Below are 24,811 nucleotides of genomic sequence, written 5' to 3' on the forward strand. Positions count from 1 at the left end.
AGCTTTAAAAAACACGGGCTACACTTTTAAGTGTGTGTCATCTTTAAGTGTCACCTTTCATTTTGGGTTAAAAAAACTAAGTAAAAAACCCTATCTCATCTCATCGACCACTTAATTTCTAGGGTTAACACTTATGTTAAATCATCATCTATCTCTCATGGCAGTAACCTAATTCAATATCTCTCATCATCGATCGCTCAATCTGATTCACTGCTCTGATTCACGGCTCTAGCTCTGGATTTAAGGATTTGCATACCTGTTAGGAAGAATCGAATACCTGTCATCAATCCTGCAACCGAACAAATCGTAGGCTTAATATATTATAATATATATATACACACTCTCACATACTTTAATTACTTGTATGTGTTATTTGTTGCCCTAATTTTATACACTAATGAGTTTCGATTGAGTTACGAGTTGGACACGTGTACTGATTAACCGACTTTTGTTTAACGGATTCATTTTGTTAGGTTAAGTTGTTGATCATTAAGTCTCTAGTTTAAGATTTGCATTTGTTTATCATTTTTTGTGATGGACTGATGACACTGATCGATGTTAATTTGTGTATTTTACTGTTATGTTTATTATGTTTATGAATTTTGAAGTGATTTTAGAAGGTAGTTTGTTGTGAAAATCAGATAATATGTTTATGTAATCTAACATCTAGAGTTTGAAAATTTTGACATCTACAGTTCGACTACAACACCAATGGCTGAAGTGATAGCCATGCCGGTGGACACCGTGACTGGTGACCATAAACCCGACGTCAATGTCAATGAAACCACATCACCACCACTGCCGCCTCCTTCGCGACATTACGACCGTGATTATAGAAGAACCGATAACATAGACATTGATCAAATACCTACAAGTTGCGATTACTACGAACATCGTAATCGTTCGCCTCACAAGCGGCGTGGTGGACACTCTCCGCCTCCGTTTAAGTTGTATCGAAGGGACGACGGGCGCCGTGGTAGTCCTTGTGATAGAAGGTTTGTTAATAGCTTTTTATTATTTTTATTTTATTGTTTGACATGATACATGAAGCGGATTTCGTAATAATTGATTTGTGTTTATGACAGTTAATTAGGGTTGTGCATTGTTAGGATCGGTTATTAGCCTAAACCGAAACCGAAAGTCATATGTTAGTCTATTTTATTAACCAGCCAGTTTTCAGTTAAAATGTTCGGGTTAGTCGGTTAGTTTTGGTTGATAACTAAAATTAAACTTGGCAAATGTTTGTTTAGAAATACATGAAATAAAGGTATAGATAGATATAGATGCCTATCTATACCAAAATAATTGATTATGTTTGTGAAGCTGATTTACGAAACCGAAGTCATCGATTATGTTTGTGAAGCTGATTTACGGTTAACTGGTTCGGTTTAGTCGGTTAGTTTGTCGGTTTTCGTTTCGCTTAATAACCAAAACCAAACTTGGTTTAAAATTTTTGTTTAGAAATACATGAAATGGATAATACAAGCTAGATTTATAAGAAAATCAGACATGCCAATTGCATGACAAAATGATGAAAAGAGTTTAAATTTCTAAGTTCTAGATTTATTGACTTTTTATTGGTTTAGAATACTGAACTGATATTGGTATGTTTGGATTTTGGTAATAGGAATGAAGAATTATCTACAAGGACCGCTTAGAAGTGGGATATGGGGATTTAGAGGTGTTAAACCCTGTTCATATCCGTAATCAACCTAAGTCAAGCACCATTACATGCACCTTTAGTTCATCCTCAAATGGCAGTGGTAGCATGGCAGAAAGCTTCAATGAGAATGACTCTTATTATGTGGATTCCACTGTAGCTGAAGCTGGTAAAATAGTTTGATTATTGTTTTCAAGTAAACGTTTCTCAATAATATCTATTGTTTTTGTCAAATATCTTCCCCGATTTTTAACCAAAACAAGCTGCGATGTGCTCATTTTGATATATCTAGGCCTGTAAATGAACTGAACGTGCAGTGAAGTTCGTGAATAGTTCGACAGGAAGTTCGTTTGTGTTCGGTTACTTAATTAACAAACAAACATCAACAAAACTTTTTGATTACTTGGTTAAGCGAATGAATATGAACACTGTCCGTTCGTTCATTTACATTTGTTCGTTTACATAATCATATAAATTTTCTAGGCCCTTTACGATTTAGTATAGCTTTATGATTAAAATAGCTGCCATTACTTAATCTGGTTTTAATACATTTTTAAGCCTAGCATATTTATGTTTACCTTTTTTTTGGTGGGCACTCAGTTTTGTCCGTTATATTCATTCCATTATCTATGTTCAGTTATGATCATTCGTTTAGGTTCGTGAATCATTCATTAATATTATTAGTGAATGAACATAAACGAACACAAACTCATTTTCTTAATGACTGAACATGAACAAGAAAACCTTGTTCGTTTTAATTGTCTGTGTCCAATCATTTGTTTGGCTAAGTTAAAAGAACAAATGCGAACATGCTTAGTTCGTGTTTGGTTTGTTAATAGGCCTAGATATATCCAATATTGTCGGAAATCTTAAGTTTTGTTTACTACACAGTTGAAGTGAAGAGCGGTACAGAAGGGTTTATGATTAAGATGAGGGATGGTAGGCATCTAAGATGTGCGCATAACAATCCTCAAAGTGGACAAGTTCCCGTTATGCCCCTCATCCTGCAATTGTGTTGAAGATGGAAGACGATACAGGCTTATTACTTCCAATAATTGTTTGTAAGTATATATTTTGATAAGTTTTTTGGAATTACATACGTATTTTAATTTGTGTTGCTAACATGGATTTCTGTTTGCTTGCAGTGGAGATGCCTAGTGTATTGCTCATGGATGCAATTCACAATGTTCAAATCGTATGCTGAATCCTTACCGCTAACTAATTTACTTGACTTTTTCATTTGACTTATTCATGTATGTTTCTTTAAGTAATAGAAATTTTTGTCGTGTTTCAGGCTAGGTCAACTATGTATCAAGTGGTGCGGGAAATGGTCGATAAAATGGGCTATAAAGTAAGGGGCTTTTGGTCATTTCCCTCTCAGAATGTTAGAAGTATTGAAGTTATGAAATCTGAAATTGACTAAGTATAAAATACAATATTTAATTGATGTTATTCTAACCCGTGATGAGAAGTCAAACCACAATTAATAAATTTCCGTAAAGTGAAACATTTCAATTTAGAGTACATAGTATTGATGGTTTTGAATCTTAATTCATTCATTTCGTTTATATTGACTTCAGGTCAAAGTTGTCCGGGTAACCAAGAGAATACATGAGGCGTATTTTTCTCGGTTGTATCTTACAAAGGCATGTGCATTTAATAACTAGCAATTTAACTGTTAAAATATTTATTTACAGATGTTTCTAGATTTTTGTTTTGATTGAGATTGTTTATAATTTCAGGTGGATGATGAAACTGAGTGTATCAGCTTTGACCTTCGTCCATCAGACACCATCAATATTGCTGTTAGGTGCAAGGTGTGTGCCGATGACATCTTTAATACTTTATTTTGTTCATATAATATCGTTACACATGTGAGAAAAGATTTATTATTATTACTATCATACGTGTGTAGGTGCCGATACAAGTGAACAAATTCTTGGTACATAGTGATGGAATGAAGGTTGTTGAATCTGCAAAGCCGGCAATTCAAGGATATTCTTCAGATGGGCTGATATTTACAGAACTGGACAGGTTTATTTTCAAACAGGGCTATATTATTTGTCTTACACAGTTACACATGATACTAATAGATGTTCAGTTTATTAATATAGACATAGAGCTTAAATTGGTATATGAATGAATTTAACCAAGATTGTGTATGATGGTTACAGGCCAAGTGGGCAGCCATGTGTTGAAACCAAGGAGTTCAATCTTGTTCGGAACATGCTTATTGCTGCTGTAGAGGAACGATACAGAGATGCTGGTGTGTCTTATATCCTTTTCATACTGTAAACTAGCCGAGCCGAGCCCAAGCTTGTTTAGGCTTTAGCTCAGCTCGTTTAACTTAAGAGAGTTTGGACTTGAGCTCAGCTCATGAGTAGTTTTTCAAGCTCGAGTCCGGCTCGTATAAGAGAGCTCAGGCTCGAGCTCAGCTTGTGAGTGGTTTTCAAGCTCAAACTCAGCTCGTTTTGAGAGCTCGAGCTCAACTCATGAATAGTTTTTTGAGCTTGAGCTTGAGCTTGAGCTTGGCTCGTTTAGAAAGCTCAAGCTAGGCTTGTGAGTAGTATTTTGAGCTTTAGCTCGGCTCGTTTAAAAAGCTCAAGCTAGGCTTGTGACAAATTTTTCAAGCTCGACATTGGCGTGTTTATTATCTATTAATTATTTTATTTATATATGTTTATAATTATTTACATTATATATTTATACTTAATATATCAGTTTATTATTTTTATCATAATATTGCATATAATATTAGTTATTATATAAATAGATATATTTTATATTAAATAAAAACTATACAAAATGAAAAACTCCTTTAGGCTCAAGAGCCCGCGCGAGCTCAATAGGTGAAGCTCGAGAACAAGTTTGTACATTACACATCAAGGTAATGTATTTTGATTTTGCTATAACTCCACTTTTAATTGGGTGCTGGGTGTACTACAATTCTTGCATGGACCAACTTCATGAATTCTTGAATGGACCAACTTCATGAATCCATGCAAGAATTCATGTAGTACACGAATTTGACCAATAGGTTTTTGTTTTTTTAGAAATCATTGGGTGTTGGGTGTACTACACATGAAAACAATGACCTGCTATTACCTTGATTCTAGGAACTATTAATTTGCAGTTGCAGCAAATTATTGATGGGTAAGTTATATAAATTATGGAAACATTATGTTTTAGTATTTGATATATTTCTTAACATTTTTGTAGTGCAATGAACTTGTACGGTACACAAAGTGGTGGATCGAGGGTAAAACTCAATTGGGTCAATGCTAGGGTGAGCATTTAATTCCTTATTGAAATAGTAGTTTTAACCTCATTATATGAATCTATGTTACAATGACTATTTGTTATGTATATATGTAGTGTCCATGTCAGCCGGGAAGCACCGAATGTGGCTACTTTATGTTAAAGTTCATGAAAGAGATACTTGATGAATGAATTGAAATACTAGTCAATGACAATGTAAGTATAACAGCTTTTTATATTTTCATTATTGTATCAGTTTAGTAAATTTATGACGGTAGGTTTAAGTTATATTGTTAAGGTTGGCTTTTTATGGTCAAGCTGATGATTAATGCCGATCAAAATGTGACATTTAGTTAGGAACTTTTTTCCTTAAACCTAGATAAATAAGTCTCCATAACCAGTTAGGAACTTAGGATATGAAGTTATTATGTTATGTGATTTATAAAACTTAGTATTTCTGCTGTAATTAGACTCAATTCGCTTATGCTATTGATCTTGTACAATTGCCGTATTGTATATGCTAGATCAGGTTAGCAAGTTGCTTAATGGAATCTGTGATTGTCCACTTTTTTTGACATATCATTTGAACTTTAAGTTTAACTAATCTAAATTTTTTCCTCAGGTTGGGGGATGGAATAATGAATACACGGATGTTGATGTTGATGGAATTCGTAAAGAATGGTCGAATTTTGTGGCATCCTTTATTTACCAATGAATGTTCGTATCGATGTTAATGAAATGTTAACTTTGAAATATTGTTAATTTTGAATGTTTGTTAGTATGTTATGAAATATTATATGGAATGGATTATTTTGTTATATATGAATTTTAGTTTTATTATTAGACGTTAATTGTCATTATTTAATGTGGAAATTATGAATCTGCCAAAAAATTTCTTTTTTATAATACTTAAAACCATGACACACAAACGAGTGTAAAAAAAAGATGTCAATAATGCTTGTCATAAAAATATGACATACAAATTTACGTCATCTTTTTTTATGACATGGTCTTCCTTAACACATGATGGCGTGTCATCTACCCCTTTAATGACGCGCATAGCGTGTCATTAAAGGTCTATTTTCTAGTAGTGCAAGGGCACCAGCTGCTAACATCCATTCACCTGTAAGTTAAAGAATACACTTTATTTTGATACAAACTAACTATTTTGAAAAAAAAAAACTAATTAATTTGTACAAACCATGAAAACAGTAGGCCTGGCTAACTCATCCAACCTTGTCATTTTGGTTTGGGGCTGGCCCGATCTAGAAACTTCAACATCACACATATTTCCAAGGGTTACAATGGGAAAAAAAATGTAAACCTCGAGCTCGGGCTCTTTTAAGTTAAACAAGCGGGGCACTCTTAAATTAGATGAGTCAAGCTCAAGCCTACAAAACTACTCACGAGTCGAGCTTGAGCTTAAAAAGCTATTCACGAGCTGAGCTAGAGCTATTAAAACAAAGCTCGAGCTTGAACTCTCGTAAGTTAAATGAGCCAACCTCAAGCTCTCTTATTAAGTGAAACAAGCATCATAGTCATGATTATATCACGATCCCCACATGTGTGGTTTTTCTTTTTTTATTTTATTTTATTCATTTTGTGTATTTTTCTTTATTTTAGTTTTTTTATATACGTACTTAAATTTTAACTTAATCTATAAATGAAAATCCATACTTTTTATATTGGTTAACTTTTAGTGGATATTATGGTTTTGACAATTGTTCAATATCACATATTCGCGTGGTCTTCAACAAAAATTTAACGACATAAAAGCTAAATGCCATTAAAAATGTTTGATACTAGATTTTTAGTGGTATACTGTAAGACCTCGTTACCGGTGCCTCACTTTAACGTTGGATTTACTCATAAACACAGTTCTAAATATCAGAGTTAATTAAAACTTTACACGGAATATAAAACTTCAACCAATATATTACATATCCATCATTTCTTGTCTTAACAAACATTCATAGTTATTTAAAATCAAACTTAGTCTTTAAAACATCATAACATTTTCTTGAGATGCCGATATCTTCAATCCCATGCCATGTGTCTTCATCAAGCGAGCTGCCTCATTCTACTTACCTGCGTGCATACTAAAAGTTAGCTACACTGAGTGAGTTCTAGTTAATCAGGTATCATACATTACATCCATATGCATACACATGTATCCAAAGACACATACTTTCATCTTTTCTTACATACTTATTTACACACTTGCGTACATACTTTCATTCTTACATATACCTTTAAAGAGCATTATGCCCTACAGCATTCGCCGATATTATTAGGGTCGGTTCCCTACATTCGCCGATACTATTAGGGTCGGTCCCCTTCATTCGCCGATACTATTAGGGTCGGTTCCCTACATTCGTACTACTATAACAAACCTGTCCTTTTCATACTTTCCTTGACAACACGTGCAATCTCCGAAGAGCGTTCACGTACCATCAACATATCATACATACATTATTCATACATCATATATATTCATACATACATCATTCATATGTCAATCATACCTTTAACTACCACTTGACGGCACATGCAATATCCGAAGATCGTTCACGCGCCGTCAAGCAATCATCATACATTGCATACACTTACCACCTAAGGTAAGTGTATTAACTATCACATCGAGTATGCACACAGCCCCGAAAATATAACAAGGAAGTGGGACTAGAAACTCACCTGAACGCGATTACGTTCACCGTTTATGGTAATTCCTTTCTTGAGCTGTGCATGACTAACTGTATAACAATTACACGTATCAATTAACTATCGCGACCCATATCGCGTTTCTAGTCTAATTATAACCCTCAACGAACGGGGGTCCGGGGGTAGCGCCCCTGGCAGAGGGGTTCCAGGGGCGGCAGCCCTTAGCGGGGTCCAAGGGGCAGAGCCCCTGGCTGGGGTTAAATTATCTTAACACATTTTCCATTAAGATTTTAAATTATCTTCTAATTCGCTAACCCATTTCTTATAACGAATTAAGCCTAATTCGTTAACCAATTCGTTATCTTTTGTGATCTGGTTCGTTAACTGATTCGTCATCTGATCAGCATCTGATTCGTCATCTGAACCTGACTTAATTCGTTAACCTGTTCGCTATCCTAGTTCGTTAGCCTAATTCGCTATCTGACGTAGCGAACTAGATGAGCTAATTCGTTATCTTCTTCCTTAACGAATCACTGGACGAATTGCGTCTAATTCGTTAACATCTCCGCTAACGAATTACCTCTAATTCGTTAACTTTCCGTTAACGAAATAGGGTTAGGTCAGGGAATGTCAGAACATTCCCTGACATCCCTTAATCTCGTATACACTTTTCCGGCGCCGCCGCCGGAAACCGCGGATTCGCCGGAATAACAAGTTTTAACTCGTTTTTCACCGTTTTTCGCCCCGTTCGATCCAGATCTGAGCTAGGGTGATCCCTAAGCTCATCTTAGGTTCGGTTTATACCCGATTCCATCCGGATCTCGTGACTTAAACGGTTTAACGGTGTCGACTCGTCGTTTCGTGACTATATCTACGGGTTTAAGCTCATACGATATCATACCATCATTACCTTGGATCAGAATCGGTTCTTCCTTGGTGATTTCGGCTAGAGTGAGAGAGAAACTAGAGAGAGAGCTTAAGTGCGTGTTTTGATGGTGTATGAAATATGTGTGAAATGAAAAATTAATGGGTATTAAAGGTATATATATTTATTGATCATGGGCTTAAGCCCATGGTCTTTCCTTCTTTCTTTCATAACCCAAGTCCATAACCCATATCCATTTGCCCAACACTATCCCGACTCATAATAACTCACATTTCATTTATTAACCGAAACCCGAAAAACGGGATGTTACAAGTCTTCCCTCCTTAAAGAGGTTTCGTCCCCGAAACCTAACTATTACACAAACAAATTTGGATAAAATTTGCGCATCTCTTCCTCAACTTCCCATGTAGCGTCTGATCCATTGCGATGCTTCCATATCACCTTCACTAGGGGTATAACCTTGTGTCGGAGTTGCTTTTCCTTGCGATAAACTATCTCGATTGGATGCTCAACGTAGTTCAACTGTTCATCAACCTCAATGTCCATTAATGGCGACGTGTCATCAGCCAGACATTTTCTCAGATGAGAAAAATGGAAGGTTGAGTGAATTCCTTCTAACTCTTCTGGCAAATCTAACTTGTAAGCCACTTCACCTACTCGATCTAAAATCTTGACGGTCCAATGTACCTCGGACTCAACTTCCCTCTCTTTCTAAAACGGATAATTCCTTTCCAAGGCGAGACCTTGAGCATCACATTGTCACCAACGTAAAACTCAATTGGTCGTCGCCGCTTATCAGCATACGAATTTTGTCTGTCTTGCGCAGCTTTCATTCTCGCTTTGATCTGATCAAACTTTGAAGAAGTTTCTTGAACAACTTCCAAACTTCCCATCTCGTTTGACCAATCTCTCCCCAACATACCGGAGTTCTACATCGTCTACCGTAAAGCATCTCAAACGGTGGCATACCAATACTTGAATGGTAACTGTTGTTATAGGAGAACTCTGCTAGATGCAGATGATCATCCCAACTTCCACCAAAGTCTAAAACACAAGCACGTAGCATATCCTTAAGGGTTTGGATCTTCCTTTCAGACTGTCCATCTGTTTGAGGATGATACGCCGTACTGATGTTTAATCTCGTTCCCATGGCTTCATGGAACTTCTTCCAAAACCTCGAAGTAAAACGAGTATCTCTATCAGACACGATCGATAACGGTACTCCATGCTTGGATACCACCTCTTTAATGAACAAGCTTGCTAACGTTTCTGACGAGATAGCTTCTCGTATAGGCAGAAAGTGAGCACTCTTGGTCAAACGGTCCACAATCACCCAGATGGTATCATGATGCTTAGCTGTACGAGGTAGCTTAGTTATGAAATCCATGGTGATGTGTTCCCATTTCCACTCTGGTATCTCTAGCGGTTGCATCTTCCCATAAGGCTTCTGGTGCTCTGCTTTGACTTGCAAGCAAGTTAAACACTTACTGACATAATCTACTACATCATTCTTCATACCCGGCCACCAATAATCTCTTTTCAAGTCTTGGTACATCTTAGTAGCTCCTGGATGAATCGAATATCTTGACTTATGAGCTTCATCTAAGATTCGACCTCTGAGATCTCCATGGCGTGGAATCCACATACGGTCAAACCTAGTCTTAACACCATGCGTGTTTTCCATCAACTCGTCTTGCTGACCGAAAATCCTTTCTTTCTTTACTAGCCCTTCATCTACCAGCACTTCTAACTACACCTTGATGATTTCTTCGAATAAGCTCGAATTCATAATTAGCTGATATGACTTTACTGTTACAATGACTTCCTCATTCTTACGGCTTAGCGCATCAGCGACCACGTTAGCTTTACCGGGATAGTATTTAATGTCGCAGTCGTAATCCTTAATCAACTCCAACCATCTTCTCTGTCTCATGTTTAATTCCTTCTGCTCGAAGAAATACTTTAAACTCTTATGATATGTGTAAATGGTACACTTAGTACCATACAGATAATGCCTCCATATCTTGAGAGCATGTACTACTGCTGCTAGCTCTAAATCATGCGTCGGATAAGTACTCTCATGGACTTTCAACTGTCTAGACGCGTAAGCTACATCAACACGCAACCTAACCCACGATGCGAATCATCAGTACAAACAACCAAATCCTCGTCACCATCGGGTAAAGCAAGGATTGGAGCTTGCGTGAGTCTCTTCTTTAACTCTTGAAAAGCCTCTTCTTGAAACTTACCCCAACTGAATACTATCGACTTTCGGGTCATACCGGTCAACGGTGCGGCTATCTTGGAGAAACCTTCGATGAATCTCCTATAGTAGCCAGCTAACCCTAAGAAGCTTCGTATATCAGTCGGGTTCTGCGGAGTCTTCCAATTGGTTATCGCCTCAATCTTAGCTGGGTCCACTGAAATCCCTTCTGGATTAATCACGTGACCTAGAAATTGGACTTCTCGCAACCAAAACGCGCATTTCGAGAACTTGGCATACAACTTATCTTTCTTTAGAGTCTCCAATACTCCTCTCAGATGCCGGCATGATCAGACTCGCTTTTTGAATAAATCAATATATCATCAATGAAGACGATAACTAACTTATCCAACATCGGCCGACACACCCTATTCATCATATCCATAAATGTTGCGGGAGCATTCGTTAGACCGAATGACATCACGAGGAACTCGTAGTGTCCATACCGCATCCGAAACGCTGTTTTAGGGATGTCTGCCTCTTTCACCTTCAGCTGATGATAACCTGATCTGAGATCTATTCGCGAGAACCAACTCGAACCTTGTGGTTGGTCAAACAGATCATCTATCCTTGGCAAGGGATATCTATTCTTTATCGTAAGCTTATTCAACTTGCGATAGCCTATGCACATCCTCATACTCCCATCCTTCTTCTTCACGAACAACACTGGCGCGCCCCAAGGGGAAACACTTGGTCTTATGAAACCTTTATCGAGGAGTTCTTGCAGTTGGGACATCAATTCTTTCATCTCAGACGGCGCTAGACGGTAAGGTGCTTTCGCGACGGGCTGGGCCCCTGGTATTAAGTTTATCTGGAATTCTATCTCACGTTCCGGTGGCAACCCCGGAAGATCCTCAGGGAATACTTCTGGGTAGTCGCGCACAATAGGAACATCTTTTATCTCTTTCGTCTCGGCCGTAGCGTTGATAACATACGCCAGGTAGGCACCGCACCCTCGCCTTAACAAACCTTCGGCTTTCATCATTGAAATGACGTTAAACCCTGAACTTTCTTTATCACCATAAACTGTCACCACACTACTGTCCAATGACTTTAGCTTTATTATCCTACTCTTACATACTATCTGAGCTTCGTATTCAGACAACCAATCCATCCCCAACACTACATCGAACCCTCCTAAGGTCATAACATACAAGGTAACAGGTAACTCATGTCCCTCTAATTCTATCTTACAATTCTTAACCATTTTCGTTATTTTCACCGAGGTGTCACTAGCGGTTTCTACTATGAAGGTTTCAGACACTCGGCAACATTTCATTTTAGCTAGTTTACTAAATGTCGTAGCTACAAAACTTCTATTCGCACCCGAATCAAATGATACTGAAGCAGAAATACCGTTTACTAAGAACGTACCCGTCACAACATTAGGAATCTGCCTAGCTTGTTCCTGGGTCAGCATGTAGGCTCTAGTTCTCGGCCTCGCTTGATCAGCATCTTTCTTCTCACTCCCTCCAGATTCACCACTCGTACATGTCCTCGCCAAGTGTCCTGTCTGCCCGCACTTATAACATGTGGGCTTTGAATGGCAATCCTGAGCAAAGTGCCCCACCTTACCACATTTGTAACAAGCATTCGACCCTAGTCTGCATTCCCCTCCATGGGACTTTCCACGCTTATGGCACACATCAGAACCAGTGCCCCATTTGCACTCTCCAGCGTGCATCTTCCCGCAAGTCCTACACGACCTCTTCTCCCACACCTTCTACTTTTTATCTTTGGAGTTCCACAACTGCGTACCGTGCCGTTTAGCAGAAACCCACTTCTTCTCCTTCTTCTCATCTACCACCACCTCATCCACAGCCAGATCCTCGTAAACCATCTCTGCGAGTTCAACAGCAGAGTCAAAAGTAGCAGGTTTACTGGTCTTGACCAAGGTGCGGACGTTCAGTGGTAGTCCCCTCACATAACACTTGATCCTTTTGGCTTCGGTGTTCACCATGTCAGGCACCAACCTCGACATGCGGTTGAATTCAGTAGTGTATTCGCGGTGTGTCATCTTACCCGCCTTCAGACTCAAGAACTTCATTTCAACCCTCTCCACCTCAACACCAGCACAGAATCGTTTCATCACCAACTCTTTCAGATCGTCCCATTTCAAAGCCTTGATCTCTTCTCGACTCTTCCTCTGTTCAACTGTCTCCCACCAGTACATCGCCTCCTCACCGAATGATTGGGTAGCATACCCCACAGCTTGGTCGGGACGGCATTCGCTAATTTGGATAAATTTTTCCATCGCGGTTATCATTGGAGAGTAGCGATCGCGTCTCCCAAGCCAGTTAGCTTTGGTGGATCACAACCTTTGAAAGACTTATAGTTGCATCCACCTCGACCCCTTTTTCTATCATCCACCTTCACTGATTTCACAATGCTCGATTCTTCCCTCTCCCCTTCATCATCCTTCCTCCATTCACCTTCCGCCCTCTCAGCGGTTCCTTCTCAGCCTCCAGCAGACTTATCAGGATTCATGTTTTTCACAGCAGTTGCTACCGCCTGAGCAATGGCAATTTGAATTGCAGGATCCAGCTGAACTCCCTCGTTGTTACTCGGATTTCGACCAGCTGCACTTCCTTCGCCTTCATTGTTAGTGGCTACCTCTACTGACGGTTCTCGGACAACACGTGGCCTACCACGACGTCCTGTACGCCCTCCTTTTCCAGCAGCTTTCTTAGCTCCAGCCATTCGTATTCTATAAGGAAACACAAACGTCATCACTTAAGGAACCATTTAGTACAAGGACAGTAAGGATAACAGGCAATAACAGTGGCCAACTGTGATTAGCTCACGTTACTTTCCGTGTCCTATACACTTCCTCTTATGAGTCTATTTGTGCTAATTCTACTTCTAACAGTTAGACAATCAAACAGTTCATATCATCACATACTCCTATCCCTAGCTATTAAGCTGGCATTCATACATTATTTATCTAGCAATTACGCAAACATCCATTCATCATTATACTTTCAGCATTCATACCTTTACTTAGCTTGCTTGAGTGACACATGGCATTCTCGTACTGGCAATTTCTTTCTTTTCTTACTTTAATCCCATTCTCTGTTCGAGTCTAAGCATGTAGGATGCTTAAATCTCTCGAACTTTGCTCTGATACCAACTTGTAAGGCCCTGTTACCGGTGCCTCACTTTAACGTTAGATTTACTCATAAACACAGTTCTAAATATCAGAGTTAATTAAAACTTTACGCGGAATATAAAACTTCAACCAATATATTACATATCCATCATTTCTTGTCTTAACAAACATTCATAGTTATTTAAAATCAAACTTAGTCTTTAAAACATCATAACATTTTCTTGAGATGCCGGTATCTTCAATCCCATGCCATGTGTCTTCATCAAACGAGCTACCTCATTCTACTCACCTGCATGCATACTAAAAGTCAGCTACGCTGAGTGAGTTCTAGTTAATTAGGTATCATACATTACATCCATATACATACACATGTATCCGAAGACACATACTTTCATCTTTTCTTACATACTTATTTACACACTTTTCCGGCGCCGCCGCCGGAAAACTGCGGATTCGCCGGAATAACAAGTTTTAACTCGTTTTTCACCGTTTTTCGCCCCGTTCGATCCAGATCTGAGCTAGGGTGATCCCTAAGCTCATCTTAGGTTCGGTTTATACCCGATTCCATCCGGATCTCGTGACTTAAACGGTTTAACGGTGTCGGCTCGTCGTTTCGTGACTATATCTACGGGTTTAAGCTCATACGATATCATACCATCATTACCTTGGATCGGAATCGGTTCTTCCTTGGTGATTTCGGCTAGAGTGAGAGAGAAACTAGAGAGAGAGCTTAAGCGCGTGTTTTGATGGTGTATGGAATATGTGTGAAATGAAGGATTAATGGGTATTAAAGGTATATATATTTATTGATTATTGGATTAAGCCCATGGTCTTTCCTTCTTTCTTTCATAACCCAAGTCCATAACCCATATCCATTTGCCCAACACTAGCCCGACTCATAATAACTCACATTTCATATATTAACCGAAACCTGAAAAACGGGATGTTACATATACATTAAGTGCCACTAAAATCATAAAATAGTGGCATCAAAACTAAGTGCCACTAAAAAGGTGTTATAAGCAAAGATGTCATATGCAAAGTACTAAAAACTTAAATTAGTAGCACAAAAGCTAAATGTCATTAAAAACGTTTTACACTAGAGTTTTAGTGGCATACGCAAAGTGCCACTAAAATCATAAATTTGTGGCACTAAAACTAAGTGTCACTAAAAATGTGTTATAAGCAAAGATGACATACGTAAAGTGCCATTAAAAACCAAAATTAGTGGCATAAGCAAAGTGCCACTAAAATCATAAATTAGTGGCACTAAAAATGTGTTTAAGCAAAGATGACATACATAAAGTGCCGCTAAAAACCTAAATTAGTGGCACAAAAGCTAAATGCCATTAAAAACGTTTGACACTAGATTTTTAGTGGCATACGCAAAGTGCCACTAAAATCATAAAATAGTGGCATAAAAATGAAGTGTCACTAAAAATGTGTTTAAGCAAAGATGACATACGCAAAGTGCCGCTAAAAACCTAGATTAGTGGCACAAAAGCTAAATGTCATTAAAAATGTATGCCACTAAATGACATTTTTTTTTGTAGTGGAAGTAGGGACTAGTGATTAATCTGGATTAATTGGCGCATAGTCGGGATTTTTGCAACATTGCCTATATGATAACATATTACCTGGACTTACATTTCACATAGTAAAAGTTATATATTCGAAATTTGTTGGTGTTTTATGCCGTCTAAATTAGAGGTGGCAATGTGAATGAGTTGGGTTGGATTTGAGTGATGGGTTAGAATGGGAATTTTTAAATAGAGGTTAGGACTTAGGATGGGTATAGGTCAAGATGGGTAAAGTGAACCAATCTTGACCCAAGTGAAGGTTAAAATATAAAGGGTTTCAAAAACCCCTAAAAAATTTCAAAAAAATTAATAAAAAAATAATACTCAAAATATAAATCAAAACACAAAATGTAAAATAACTAAAATGTTTCCCCCATCATCCTTGTTCATTTAAAAAAAAGCTTTTGTATCGTTTCAGGTTTGATTTTTTCGGCTTTTTTTCCGGTTCGGTTTTGCTTTTTTTTTTTCATTTCGGTCGGTTTCTGTATCTATTCAGTTTCAATTTCTCGGTTTCTATTCGGTTTCGTGGGTTTTGTTTGAAATAAAATTGGATGTAGCTTGTTTTAGTTTATTCTAACCCATAAACAAACTCAATCTCACCCATAACCAAAAGTCATTAGCATTTTCCCAACCTATCTTGACCTCCTTAGAAAATTCTTTTGATCCATCATGGCCCATCAAATTTTAAAAGTTATACATATCGACTCAAAACAACCCATTTAAGTTTGTTTGCCACCTTTAATCTAGATAATGTATTTTAGACTAAAGAGGTCTTTGATCTAGCGACATCAATATATTAGATAAGTTTTTGTTTTCATGTGGTTTGTTTTTAAATTACGCAGGTGACAAAAAAAATTAACTTGAGCTGTTCAAAAAATAATAATCTCATTTTGGCGGGGTCAGTTCATTTCATGGCCATACAATATGTTATCCTGTTCTGTTATTGACTCGTTCAAGTGGATTTTTCATTACGATATGTTGCAATGCATCTCCGTTTATTAATATTGTAGACACGGACTAGAGTCCTAGACTTCGTTTTCTTTTTTATTAGTTTTGAATCTTACTAAAATATCTAACTTCACAATATTTGAATCTCGAAAGTTTAATGGGTAACAAATAACTACGTACCACTAATTAAATGTGGTACCGCTAATACGCACAAAGTATACGTTACTTTGGAGAAGACTTTCAGGTCTACGCTTTGCTTTAAGCAACCAGACAAGTCTTTCACTGCTGCTAACTAATTTATAAAAAGACCAATAATCAAAATATTATTCAAGCAATCACACCACTCTTCAACCATCATGTTAACCTTGTTATCTGTGTTCCTACTCTTCGCCTTCACCACCACTGCACAACCATACATTGCCACTGATCGCATCTTCCTCGCCTGCGGTTTACCCACAACCACCACCACTACTTCTGACCCGAGATGGGAGAGTGATGAGAAATCCAAATACTTTCCATCCAACAGCATCACCGCTTCGTTTCCTTCGCCCCCCTTCCAACCAGATCCTTCAGTATCTGGAAAACTCCCATATTCTTTTGCTAGAATTTTTAACACTTCTTTGTTTACTTACACAATTCCGGTCTCCGAAGGCCCCAAATTTCTTCGCCTCTATTTCTACCCTGCTATCTACTCTGACCTCAAGCCAGAAAAATCTTTCTTCTCGGTTTCATCCAATGGCTTCTCTCTCTTAACCAACTTCAGTGCTTCCCAAACCGCCTCATACTTGAAAAGGGCCAGCTTGGTCAAAGAATTCATCATCTATGTAACGAATACGAAAATCATAAACATTTCCTTTACACCCACACCCAACTCATATGCATTCATCAACGGTATTGAAATCGTTTCAATGCCGGAAGATCTCTACTTTAAATCTAAGCAGCCGAAACCTGTTGGGATAACTACAGCACCTCCTATTACTAACGAGCTGGCGCTTGAAAATATTTACAGGCTAAACATGGGTGGGGGAACATTATCTGGTAATGAAGATACAGGGATGTACCGCTCATGGGATCAAGATAATAGCTACATATCTGGAGCAGCAATTGGGTTGATACATGAATATAATAAAACGGAGCAGATTATGTATACCACAGAGACACCTAATTATACTGCACCTGAGCCAGTTTATCGAACCCAAAGGAGTATGGGCAAGCTGTCTGGTCACTATAACCTGACTTGGATACTTCCCGTTGATTCTGGGTTTTTTTACTATCTCAGGCTACATTTTTGCAACATTATACCGCAATACAATAAAAGTATGCAGGTGATTTTCAAAATCTTCATTAATAATCAAACTGCTGATGATGAAATTGATCTATTCACCTTAACACGAGGTAGTGGGTATCCTGTATTCAAGGATTACACTGTGTTTGTCAATGACCCTGATGGTAACAGAGGCAAACAAGAATTGTGGGTAGCGTTGCAACCTAATCCCTATTCTCAACTATATCTTGATGCTTATTTAAATGGTTTGGAAGTCTTCAAGTTGAGCAAGGATGGTAGTCTTGCTAGCCCAAACCCAAATGTTAGTCCAACAACCCAATCAACCGAGTACACAACAACCGGAAAAAGAAACAAGAAACCTCCTTATGCCATTATAATTGGAGGCATTGGAGGCGCGCTAGTGTTGTTGTCTATCTTAGTTCTCATAGTTTTCCACCAACGAAGGCGAGTCAGGTCATCATACGGCCCAGCATATGGGGAATCGAAGTCTTCACATTCCACACTGCCATCAGATCGCTGTCGCCGTTTTTCGCTTAAAGAAGTGAGAGCGGCAACGGGTGAATTTAATGATGATTTCATCATAGGCATTGGAGGGTTCGGTAAGGTGTACAAAGGGCAGATCGATAACGTCGCTGTTGCAATCAAGCGGCTCAATGAATCATCCAATCAAGGTTTTATAGAATTCCATACGGAAATAGGGATGCTGTCTAAACTACGCCATGTCCAATTAGTGTCCCTGATTGGATACTGTGACGATGAGAGAGAGATGATATTAGTCTATGATTACATGGCGCACGGAACTCTACGAGAACATCTCTACAAGACAAACAAGCCACCTTTGCCATGGAAAAGGCGCCTCCATATTTGCATAGGTGCAGCCAAAGGGTTACACTATCTTCACACGGGTGCAACACGTTCAATAATTCATCGGGATGTTAAGTCCACAAATATATTACTGGATGAAAATTGGGTTGCTAAGGTATCTGATTTTGGTTTGTCAAAGCTGGGCCCTAGAGACCAAGCACAAAACCATGTTAGCACAGTAGTGAAGGGTAGCGTCGGGTATGTGGATCCAGAATATTACCGAACCCAGCAACTTACGGAGAAGTCTGACGTGTACTCATTTGGAGTTGTTCTGTTGGAAGTGTTGTGTGCACGCCCTGTTATGAGTATCGGGCTTCCCAAAGAACAAGTGAGTTTGGCAGAGTGGGGGAAGTCTTGTTATGCGAATGAAAGCCTAGAGGTTATAATTGATCCAAAAGTAAAGGGTGCGATTGCACCCGAGTGTTTAAGGCAGTTTGGAGATGTGGCAGTTAGGTGCTTGAAAGAGCAAGGATGTGACAGGCCAGCCATGGATGAAGTGGTTTGGGGGCTAGAGTTTGCATTGGAGCTACAAGAAGCTGTTGAGAAAAAGCTTGGTGAAGCCTTGTCTGAAAATCAAGAACTTCCGTTTGTGATGCAAGTAGAGACTACAGACGATGATGTGTTCACAGGATCAAGTGCAATAAGATATGGCACGTCATCCATTAGTAGTAGTGATGTAGGGTTCAAGTCAGAAACAGTTTTCTCCGAGATTCTGAAGCCAGTTGGAAGATGATTTCAAAGATGGAATTTTAGAGCCAAACCAACCAACAATCAATGTTTTCTATAGTAGTAACATCTGGTGGTATTTTAGATTTCTAATTCTCGTTCAAGTTTTTATGTTAGATTTCGATTAAGATTGCATTAGTAGTAGTAGAATAGTTATGTTAAATAGCCGTCATCTAATGAATAAAGTAATTACCATATGATCATAAATTCATAATCATTTATTTGTGAAAATCTGTTACTGGGATGCAGACTGTGGAGGCAAAAAATGGTCACACTGCAGTAAAACCAGAAAAAACTGCAGAAAAAAGTAGATCGAGTTAAAAAAACTGCGGTGAAACTGTAATTTGCTATAAATAGATGATTCTCTCATTCCATGGTTAACCAATAAATACAGATTAAAAAGAATTAAACTTAAAACAATATCTCCAAACAATATAAAAATATAATATACATAGAAGATTCTAATCTACAAAACAGCAAAACCATAGAATATATGCTCGCTAATAAAAACACGTTAAAAATTGCATCAAAACATAGACCGGGTTAAAAACAGCTGCAGAAAATTGTAGAAACTGATAAAAACATGCTGTATTAGGTTGTTAATTTTTTAGTGTTTTGTGCAAACGACCTGTTTCATATATTTGTCAAAACCCGTTCTGAGTCAAACCAAATAACGATTTCTTTAAAAAGACACGTCCCGACCCACTTGTTCTGACCCGACATGTTGCCCTGCCGACCGACCCACCCATCTTGCAAGGTCTACTTGTCGCTGTCAAGTGAGAGATTTATACCAAGATTCTAATCTACAAAACCACAAAACGGTTTTCAAATGAAAACATTGAACCCAATGTATAATTGTGTCAAGATGTATGTTCACTACGTTAGGGTCCTTAGGATGTAATAAAGATGGAACTAAAAAGAAACTTGCCCTCCAGTAATATATTATATATGTTTAGAAGATGTCATCAATACAATCCTGTAATCCTAACTTCATTCTCATCAAATTATACAACAACGTTTTTTAGGAGTTTGAAAATTAACTTAAAAGGACATCCATTCATAACTAAAAGCAGCCAACAAGTCGAATTTGGTATGCATATATGCACAGCGATGCTTGCTCTTATGAATAATATATATAACATTATATGTTATATATTTATAAAACTTATTTACGAGTATTAGATATAATATATATAATTAAAATACGATAAACTAATAAAATCCAGTTACTCATCCATTTCAAACTAGATTAAACTAATAAAAACCAGTTTTTTTTATTACTGTTTTCTTAGTTAATAATTTTTTTTAACGAAGTTTTATATAATTTACTAATCAACATGTCTTTCTACCATTGCCTTTGATACATTTGGTTTTCTGGCTCCAGAGGCTGTGAAATTTTTTAGTAGGGTTCAGCGTGTTGTACACGGAACCTCTTCAGCTTCTAGGTCCAAAGCTTCGTTTTTAGCAGGATTGGCTTTGCTATTCAAAAGGGGGTTGTGGCGCAGCTTGTTGCCCGTTTGCTTGCCACTTTATTGTAATCGTTTTATAGTAAATTATATAAAACTTCGTTAAAAAAAAACCAGTTGTTCATCCATAACAAAATCATCAAAAATTTATATATACAAGCAACTTCGCAGGTAGTTCAAATGATAGGTACGTAAGTGATGAATGAATCCATCAATGAAAGAAAATCCAGACGCCGTCTACATCTCATTATATGGTACAACTCCTATTGGACAAGGTATTAATCACTGGATTATTCATACTGGCCAGTAGCAAAAACTTAGAAGACTTTTCAAGTCAACCAGCCAATCCTTTTAGTTTTAAGTTTCTACTGGGACCACTGATATGATTTACATTAAACTATAAAAGATACTTATTATTATTATTAATATTATTTATTATATCCTAAATCAACAAGGAAAGATATCAAGCATTATGCTCACGTTCATTTTACCTCTCTTTTCTTTTCTCTTTTCCACCACAACCACTGCACAACCTTACAAAGCAACCGATCATTACCTCTTGAACTGTGGTTCCACCTCCACCACCACCGCTTCTGACCGGATATGGGATAGCGATCAACGTTTCAACATTGTAAGCTCCAACATCAGCACCACCTCCTTTGCATCCACCCCCCTTCACCGAGATCCTTCAGTCCCCCAAACACCATACTCCACCGCCCGAGTCTTTAACACTTCTTCATTCACCTACACATTTCCAGTCTCCCAAGGGCCCAAGTTCCTACGCCTATATTTCTATCCCGCAACCTATTCTAACCTCAACCCAAACCAATCTTATTTCTCAGTATCATCAAATGGCTACTCTCTCTTAAACAACTTCAATGCTTACTTAACAGCCTCCTTTATGGCAACGACCCAGTCCAATGCAGGAGTCCAAGTTCCTAACTTTGTCAAAGAATTCATCATATATGTAAAAGATACACAAATCCTAAGTGTTACCTTTACACCTTCACCCAACTCATATGCCTTCATAAACGGCATAGAAATTCTTTCAATGCCCGAAAATCTCTACTTCAATTCTAAGAACCTTAAACCAGTTGGGATGACTAATGGACCCGTTATCACTAACGACACAGCGCTTGAAAATGTTTACAGTTTAAATATGGGTGGGGGATATCTATCTGGAACTCAAGATACCGGTATGTACCGGTCATGGGATCGTGATGATAGCTACATATACTCAACAGCAATTGGATTGACACCAGTTTATGATTTGCTGAAGCCGATTGTTTATACCACAGAGACACCGAATTATACTGCACCTGAGCTAGTTTATCAAACCCAAAGAAGTATGGGCAAGCAGTCCGATAAGTATAATCTGACTTGGATACTTCCTGTTGATTCTTGGTTCTATTACAAGATCAGGCTCCATTTCTGCAATATTATACCACAATATACAAAAAGAGGTCAGGTGGTTTTCAAGATCTTCATTAATAATCAAACTGCTGACGATGAAATTGATCTGTTCTACTTAACTCAAGGTAGCGGGTATCCTGTATACAAGGATTACGTTGTGTTTGTCGATGACCCGGATGACAGAAGAGGCAAGCAAGATTTGTGGGTCGCGATGCATCCTAATACCAATTCTGAAATATATCAAGATGCTTGTTTGAACGGTTTGGAAGCCTTCAAATTGAGCATGGATGGAACTCTTGCTAGCCAAAACCCAGAACTTAGTACCGAATACCAAAAACCAAGGGCCGCATCTCCCACAATACAGAACTCAAAGAATACTCTGTCATATGCCCCCATAATTGGAGGTGTTGGTGGAGGGTTTGTCTTGTTGATTGTTATAGTTCTTGTAGTTTTCCTGAGAACAAGATTTACCAAGCCTTGCCATCCATTGTTACCATTAGATCGATGCCGTCACTTTTCACTTATGGAAGTGAAAGTTGCTACCTGTGGATTTAATGCCAAATGTGTTATAGGAAGAGGAGGATTTGGTATGGTGTATAAAGGGTGCATTGACAATGGTAAAACAACTGTTGCAATCAAAAGGCTCGACTCATCATCCAAACAGGGTTTTCGTGAATTCAGAACAGAAATAGGGTTTCTATCAAAGCTGCGCCATGCCCAACTAGTGTCCCTGATTGGATATTGTGATGATGAGCGTGAGATGATACTTGTTTATGATTACATGGCTAACGGAACTCTAAGGGAACATCTATACATGAAAAACAATCCTCCTTTGTCATGGAAAAGACGCCTTCATATTTGCATTGGTGCAGCCAAAGGGTTGCATTATCTCCACACTGGTGCAAACCGTGCAATAATTCATCGTGACGTCAAGTCCACAAATATCTTACTAGATGAAAACTGGGTTGCTAAGTTATCTGACTTCGGATTGTCAAAGCTAGGCCCTAAAGACCAAACAGAAAACCATGTAGCACAATGGTGAAGGGTACCATAGGTTATCTGGATCCTCAATATTATCGTAGGAGACAACTAACTAACAAATCTGATGTGTACTCCTTTGGAGTCGTTCTGCTTGAAGTGTTGTGTGGAAGACCTGTTATTAATCTAGGGTTACCTGATGAACAAATGAATCTGGTAGAATTGGGAAAGTCTTGTTATCGGAAGGGAGCCCTACATGAGATAATCGATCTGAACCTAAGTGGTGAGATTACCGCCAAGTGCTTAACGAAGTTTGGAGAGGTAGCACGTAGTTGCTTGAAAGAGCAAGGATTTGCACGCCCAACTATGGATGATGTGGTTTGGGGACTAGAGTTTGCATTGCAACTGCAAGAAGATGCTGAGAAAACGGGTGGAATGGTTGGTGAGGCCGTGTTAGAACATTGTTTATTATAGTTATTAGTGATTTAATATTGTAAAGTTGTATATAGCTCATGAGTCAGGTTAGCTCCTCTAGGGTTTCACTTGTACATATTGAGGGTTCACCAGTCGTTATAATTATTCAGATATCTCCCATTCTCTTTACATGGTGTGTTAGAGCTAATTAAGACTATTGGCACAACATAATACTAGGTAGCCGCCGTCGGGTGCCCCTGTTTCTGTTACCAGTCCCGATTATCAACCGATTACTGTGTCAAGGAGTTACTGCTCATTGACCATTAACATGAATCTACTATTTATGGGTACTATTCACGCAGGATCAGTTCACAATGTTTATTGTTGACGTGTGGTTCCTGTTCACAAGCCGATGGCTGCTAATAATTACCATTCCGATCATTTTCCAGAACTGCCCCACTGCCACCGGCAAGACCTAGCGCTGTTGTGTTCATCAGTTCTAGCATCAATACTTCTGTCGTGTTCAGTCCTAGTTCCAAAAGGAATCAAACTTTACTTTCACCAAGGAAGAGCATAATTTGCTGCGATAGTTGCTTGCCTCCAAGCCGACTGCCACTAGTCCTCAAACTGTATGTTGGCACACTCAGCTACGTTCTATATAGCTTTGACTCATCATGCCTGTTAGGTCATCCCTATGCAGCGGTTCTAAAACAAATGAGACTGGACTGTCCTGTTCCATTTCACTCTTAAAATCTTATGTTTAGATAATGGGAAATAAAATAAAACTTATTCATTGAATACTCCACTTATTTAGAAACACACAGCATTATTAACAAGCCTTCATGTGTGTACACCCCTCAACAATCAATGACAGACTCACTAGCTAATCTATGGCATAACATTCTACAAGAACTATAGTGGTTTTGAAAGAAATTGATACTAAAAAGCATGTTTCATTTGGATAGTGTGATTTAGTGGCACCTTTGCTTGGCTTCAACATTCTACAAAGGGAAAATGACCAAACTGGCCATTTTGACCAATTACACTCCCAAACTAACCAAACCAATTCTGAAAGTTCCAAAATGGCCATTTTCTATTCTGTTGGATCCAAACAAATAAATCTATCACCCGACCGATTAGACTATCAGCCGGCCGTTTTTGCAAACACCCACAATCTGACATGTGTACTTCTATTTGGTCGGCCTCGACAGCTATTTAAAAAACCAACCGAACTTGAAAAAACCGACCGCATATAATAAAAACCGACCGTTTACTAAACACTCGGGCTGACCGTTTAAAT

General features: G+C 38.3%; 3 pseudogenes; all 3 read left to right on the top strand.

The window, feature by feature from the left end:
- Positions 1 to 711: 711 nt before the first annotated feature.
- On the top strand, positions 712 to 4,128 carry LOC143609291 (bifunctional nuclease 1-like; annotated as a pseudogene).
- Positions 4,129 to 16,573: 12,445 nt separating this feature from the next.
- Positions 16,574 to 19,451, top strand: LOC143609280 (receptor-like protein kinase FERONIA pseudogene; annotated as a pseudogene).
- Positions 19,452 to 20,831: 1,380 nt separating this feature from the next.
- On the top strand, positions 20,832 to 24,421 carry LOC143609285 (receptor-like protein kinase FERONIA pseudogene; annotated as a pseudogene).
- Positions 24,422 to 24,811: the final 390 nt, after the last annotated feature.

Source organism: Bidens hawaiensis, unplaced genomic scaffold (assembly GCF_021521415.1).
Source record: "Bidens hawaiensis isolate Kalapana, Puna unplaced genomic scaffold, B.hawaiensis_p1.1 tig00419527_1, whole genome shotgun sequence".
NCBI classification, from domain to species: domain Eukaryota; kingdom Viridiplantae; phylum Streptophyta; class Magnoliopsida; order Asterales; family Asteraceae; genus Bidens; species Bidens hawaiensis.